The sequence below is a fragment of the Grampus griseus genome, assembly GCF_964374135.1.
Source record: "Grampus griseus genome assembly, chromosome: 1".
In the NCBI taxonomy this organism is placed as follows: Eukaryota; Metazoa; Chordata; class Mammalia; order Artiodactyla; family Delphinidae; genus Grampus; species Grampus griseus.
The window spans coordinates 13,928,663-13,935,356 of record NC_139017.1 but is presented as its reverse complement, the minus strand read 5'-3'; positions in this window follow the sequence as shown (position 1 = coordinate 13,935,356).

Genomic DNA, 6,694 nt, shown 5'->3' with positions numbered 1-6,694 from the left:
CTGAGGCAAAATCAATATGCAAAGCACAAACTTGGTTCACACATTTTATTTATACAGTCTTTGTTAACCTCATTCTCGTTTATGCATCTAGCTGTCTGGATACTACAGAGGTAGAATATCTTTGGATGTTATACTGGAAAAAAGCAAAAATGTTGGAGAAAGGCCAACCGTGGTTAAATCCTGCCTCTTTCACCTGTTTAACTATGTGATCTTGGGCAAGTTGCTTGAATTCTTTTAACTTTTTTCCTAATCTGTAAAATGGGATCAACAAAACCTACGTTATGAAATTGTTGTGAGAATTAAGTAAGAGTAGATATTAAGTTCCTATGTGAGATATACTCAACAAGGTAGTTTTTTCTTTTATATAGTTAACTCCACTCATTAAAAATAGTGATACACATAGAATTATACATTAAGCAGAGAATCTCAGAATGGAAGTAAGCCTTTAATATTTTCTAATCAACTTCCATCTCAGTTTTCTCTGTAACATTATTGGAAATTTGTGTGCAGACATCAGGGGGTCCCTGGATAGCATATTGTCAATGGTATTTTCATCTGGAAGACTCAAACTGGTTTAAACAAAAAGAAATAGCACATTATGAAAAGTTCGTTGGTCAGGCAGTTTGGTTAATTTAACAGCTAAGGACCCAGACTTTTCCCCATCTCCGCTTTGGCTTCCTTGGCCTGTGGATTTTATTCTGACCCATGATCTCAAGATACTTCAGCTGTGCTCAGCATCACAGGCAAACAGTGACTACAGCTGGAAGAAAAAGACCTTTTCTCAATGTCTGTTAACTTACTAATTTAAGAATGAGGAATTCATTCCTGGAAACCCCCCTCCTCTAGATTCCCTCTCATTTTGACTGGCTGAAATATCCATTTCCAAATCAATTACTTGCAAAACAAACAAACAAAAAATCAAATGAGTTTACTGTGACTATTGAGAATAATCATGTGGAGAGAAAGACTGATGATGAGTCAAACTTATTATTTTGCTGCTTTTCAAAGCAGCTCCCTGTCAAAGAGTTTGCTAGTTGTCACCAGCTTGTCCTCCTTTGTTCCAGTTAAGACAAGCAAAAGGTCCTTTAGAAAGGCAAGGTCAGCTTTGAATGATTGTTGTAAAGGTTCTGTAATGAAGCAGCACACAGGTGTCATGGTGCGCAGCCCAGACGTCCTAATGAAGGGTGGTTCGCGTCGGTGCTGAACTTGTGATTTACTCTTAATTTCTTAAGTTTCATCAGTGAGCTCCCTCAACTTTAATTCAGAGAAAAATTCAGAAAGTTGCTAGAGTGAATTTTGGGTCTTATCTTTCCATTGAACCTTAACACATTATCTTCAAAATTAGCTTTGGATCTTCTAATCATTTTTTGTGATGCATAGGGGAAAGGGTAGTAAGTGAGAATTTAGGTATTAAAGAGGCAGCTTTATTTTTCGGGTAGACAGTGGTGGGCAGCAGGGTGTGCTTACTGTTCCTTTTCTACTGGGGTGTGGTACAGCCCAATCCTGTTCTGTTTCCTGGCAAAGGCAGCCCTTAACCGAAAAAAGAGAGCATCACTTACACTTTCTTTTTAAAATTGAAGTTTAGTTGATTTACAGTGGTGTTAATTACTGCTGTACAGCAAGATGACTCATTTATATATATATAAATAATAATATATTTTTCATATTTTTTTCCATTGTTGTTTATCACAGGGTATTGACTATAGTTCCCTGTGCTATACAGCAGGACCTTGTTGTTTATCCGTTTTACATATACCAGTTTGCATCTGCTAATCCCAAACTCCCAGTCCATCCCTCCCCCACCCCTTCCCCCTTGGCAACCGCCAATCTATTCTCTATGTCTGTGAGTCTGTTTCTGTCTCATAGGTAGTTTCATTTGTCATATTTTAGATTCCACATATAAGTGATATCATATGGTATTTCCCTTTATTTTTCTGACTTCACTTAGTATGATCTCTAGGTCCATCCATGTTGCTGCAAATGGCATTGTTTCATTCTTTTTTATGACTGAGTAATATTCCATTGTATATATGTACCACATCTTCTTTATCCATTCATGTGTTGATGGACATTTCGGTTGTTCCTGTGTCTTGGCTGTTGTGGCTGCTACGAACATAGGGTGCATGTATCTTTTTGAATTAGAGTTTTGTGTGGATATACGCCCAGGAGTGGGATTGCAGGAACATATGGTAGTTCTATTTTTAGTTTTCTGAGGAACCTCCTTACTGTTTTCCACAGTGGCTGCACCAACTTACATTCCCACCAACAGTGCAGGGAGGCTTCCCTTTTCTCCACACCCTCTCCAGCATTTGTTATTTGTAGACTTTTTAATGATGGCCATTCTGACTGGCAGTGTGGCATCGCTTACACTTGAATGGAAGAATTACTGCACTCTGATGTGAGTCTCTACTCCGGGCTGTGAAATAGATGGAGGAATGAAGAGGGGGATTCTGCTGTTTGCTGTTTTTAAACAGAAGAAAAAAAAAAAAAACAGGAAGAAAATATTACTTGAAGGAGAATTATATGTGGACTGTTTTCCCTTTGAATTTATTTTAAAATGGTAGTGATAATACTGGTTATTATAATATCAGGAAATAGAAGGCTTCCATTCATAATTGCATAAATTCCTGAAAGAAGGGCCCACTTAAAATATTCACCTATATTTATATATTGTTTCCAAATACTAGTGTCCTGATTGTCTTTAAAGCAAAAGGTACCCCAAGCACTGTACCTCCTTCATCAGAATGGCCCGTTGACGGCAGATCTGCGTATTTTGCTGAATTAGTCAGTGGAGTGCGTGCTGGTGGGGTTTTCATCCCCCAGTTTTCTTGCTTTACAACAATATGAAGTGACCCAGATTCCTGGTTAAATCAAGTGCCTGAACTTTCTCTCCAAGTTTTTTCTACCCACATTGTTGATTGAGTGAAGGAAAGACCTAACGAGGAGATAAGAGAGGTTAGGCAGTGCTTATTAGACAAATACATGGCAGTAGCATTTATTTAACAAATGCTTCCCCGACAATATAAAGTTTGCACACAAAGTGAGACCATGGATATCTTCACTAATTACATGCCACTATTAAAAAAAACCCGCATAATTTAAAATGATGTGAAATAAGACGTTCTGTGTTAAGTGCCTGCATTCATGCTGGGTGTCAAGAATTGCGAAGGGGTTGAAATGTCACCCTTCCTACAGTAAACAAGTAGCCTACCACTGTTTCCTAGGCGTGGGATGAATACACAAGACTGCTGGGGGAGAGACGCAGGATGTTATTACTCAGGGCACAGCCTGAGCATCACCTATCCTTGGGTTCCCCCTGACCTCCGATTCCATGCGGTGGTGATGGTGATACTTGGCAGACTCAGGGGGACGCTGTGCTGTCCGTCTGTGCCACCCTGAAGAGAACCAAGCTTAGGAAATTCCCAGCGTTATAAGGGGCCACTCACCAACCCACCGATCCTTTGCCCTGAAGGGAGGCTACATTTTTACCCTGGTCATCAGGAGACACATGTCCTCCATCCCAGAGGGAAATACTCTATTTTTCAAGGCTGTTTGCTCTACAGACATTCTTCAAAAGATAGTCTGGAATAAAAGCTGTCACAGAGTGTGTGAAAATGGACAGACCCATGGAGAATTGTCGCCTAACACTGTATTACACGTCTGTATGTGGTATGTATGGTGTGTGTGTGATATATATGTATACCATTAAGTCTCTCAATAATTCTGTAAAGACAGCTCATAATTCTTGTTTTAGATGTAAAGAGGCACTATCAGCTAAGCACCTTGCCTGATGTCACAGGGATTGTAAGGGACAAATTTGGATATTCAATCCTTTGTTCTGCTCAGCAGCCCATAATCTTTCTGATCAACCAATACACCAACTGCCGTGAAAAACACAGACGTACACATGTCTTCTGTGACACCGAGTTCTAGAAAGAAGTCCCTTTGGCTTTTTATATTACTTCTAGTAGAATTAAAGAAATACCCATGGTGCTGCTGTCCTCATAATTGGACTTATTATAAATTGTATCCTGTGCAGTACCATTCAAACAGGTATGTAAAATGGTGGTCAATGAAGCAGTATGTTTTTTTTCCCCGTTCAATCAAACCAGTTGCTCAATGTAATTATTATCTTGGAAGATATAGTTAAAGAGATGTTGAATTAAATTGAGCTTTTGAAAATTGCTCACCTCATGATTCCTTCTGATTACATTGTGGCATAATTCCACCAAATTTCAATATGTAATTTAGGGATAATGTATAATTGGTACTGGAATCATTGCAACTTCTCCACATTTAAATGAGAGGCCACTTTTATTAGTAATAACTATAATAACTCTGCTAAATAGGTTCTGTGACTTAAGTCACTCATTAGGAAATTATTTCTCAGCAGGAACATATTACCTTTATATATTTAATACAGATTTTAAGTAGGAAATTTATTAGCAATGCAAGTGTTTGCAGGGAGATAGTTTTTACAAATACTATATTTGGGTGCTAATCAATTATCTCCTGTGGTGTTAAACTCAAGAGTTTATTTTTCATTAAGTTTTATTTTTTAAAAAACTTTATATTCACTTGAGACATTTAAAAAATAAGCAATGATGTTTAGACCCCTGCTATCAAAATGCCAGAGAGGTGACAAGACGCCCTCCAATTTCATCACACAGTGTTTGGTTGATACCTTTTATTGGGGAAAAACATTTTTGTATTAAAAAAAATTACAGGGACTTCCCTGGTGGTCCAGTGGTTCAGACTCCCCACTGCAGGGGGTGTGAGTTTGATCCCTGGTTGGGGAACTAAGATCCCACATGCCACATGGTGTGGCCAAGAAAAATTTTTAAAATTTTAACAAAAATTACTACAAATATGTAGCTAGACACTGGAATCCATCATATACTAAGCTAAATGATGAGTACTCTAAAAGGAGTCTCTCCAGTGAAATAAATTTGGAGAAAAGCTGGTTAAGTTTTTACAGGAATTATACTCCATATTAAACAGTGGCGCTGAGAGGTCCTGCTCAGAAATTTGTTTTCTCATCATCTTTGAAATGTGTTTCATCACAGAGCCCTTTCACTTTGTAAGCCTCTCGATATTTGAGGAAGTCCTGAACGCTCTTTAATGATCTTTTTATCCCACTAGAATGACAGGGATCATAACCTTAGTTGTTTTGGGGTTCTCACGTTATTGGATAAAACTTTCTTCAGTCAAAAAAATTCAGTGAGTTTCTATCCGTTCCCAGGCCTGATGTGGACTTGAAGAGGGATGTGAAAAGATCATTATAGCAGGTGGAAGAGGTGACCTAGGACCCTGAGAGATTCAGAAAGTGCTAGATTGATGCCAGGGAATGAACGATGGGGATTTATTGGTCATTGCCTCTAAGCTGTGTCTTGATTTCCTTATCTTTAAAATAAGAATAATGCCTTCTTGGTGTGTTTACTATAGATATTTGTAAAAGCATCTACTTTGGAATATTCGATAAATGGCAGCTATTATAATTACTCATTATTTCAGCTCTTAAAAAGTGACTCTGGAAGTTACATAACATGGAAACATGGAGTAATTTTTTTCCCCTAAAGGTTACCTTCTTCTTAGGATTTCGTAATACTTGTATGAAGCAGTGCACATAACTCATCTAGCACCGTATCTAGCATGCAGTACGATACACGTGTACTTGACTTTCCTTGGAAATTAGCACTGAATTGTGTTACATTTTGCTAAGTAAATTCAGCAGTATTTTTGAGCTACCATGGGGCAGACACTTCTCTAGTCGCTACAGATACATCAGTAAATAGAAAGCAACAAAGTCCCTACTTTCATACAGCTTATGTTTTCAATTGTAAGCTAGTTCTTACACTTGTAGTAAAAGCAAAGAAAATTACAGAAAATTAGAAAAGCATCTTGACAATAGCATGTGAGAAAGGCTTAAATTCAGTTGCCCTAGGAATAAGCAAGACTTCCTGTGAAAAGCAGCCTGATTAATTTCTTGACAGAGACAGTGTGCTTTGGTGTGGCAGATTATCCGCAAGAATGCTCTCACGGCTCTGAGCTGCTGACTTTAAGATGGAATGTTTTTATATTTGTAAATGACTAGCTACTTATTTTTCCACCTAACTTTGCAGACATATTTTTAGTTGATCTTTAAATCTCTTCTTAGATGATAGACTATGTAAGGCTCATTCCGCTTTGCAGATTTGAACCGCTCAGCTTAGAGAGGGGCTCCCTGAGTTCCCCGAGACAAGCAGCTCTGTAGAGCAGAGGGAGAACAGAAACCAGATCTGACTCCTGATGGAAGGGAAAGCGATAATCTTGCCCTTTACAGACAGTTACAGCAGAGGATGACTGAGGCTGACTTTCAGCATGCATACGGTCTAAACATTCTTCAGAAATCATTTTTCCCTGAAAAGAGATAATTACATGTAAAGTGAAACCTTGAGGATGAGAAGCAGGTTAAGGTTGTATCGCCTTTGGTTTTATGTTACTAATTATTCTAAATATAATTTGCAGCTTTACATGTTTTGAGTGAACTCTAACAATTTGTTAATTTTTTCCTATACCATGAAGGAGGGCTACTAGATACATCACAAATATGGGTGAGCCCTGGGTTTGGAATGGCATTCACACAGGAAAGGAATTACTCAGCTACAATGCTGGTTAGGAAAATCAACTTGGTACCGTTTCTCATTTGTATAAT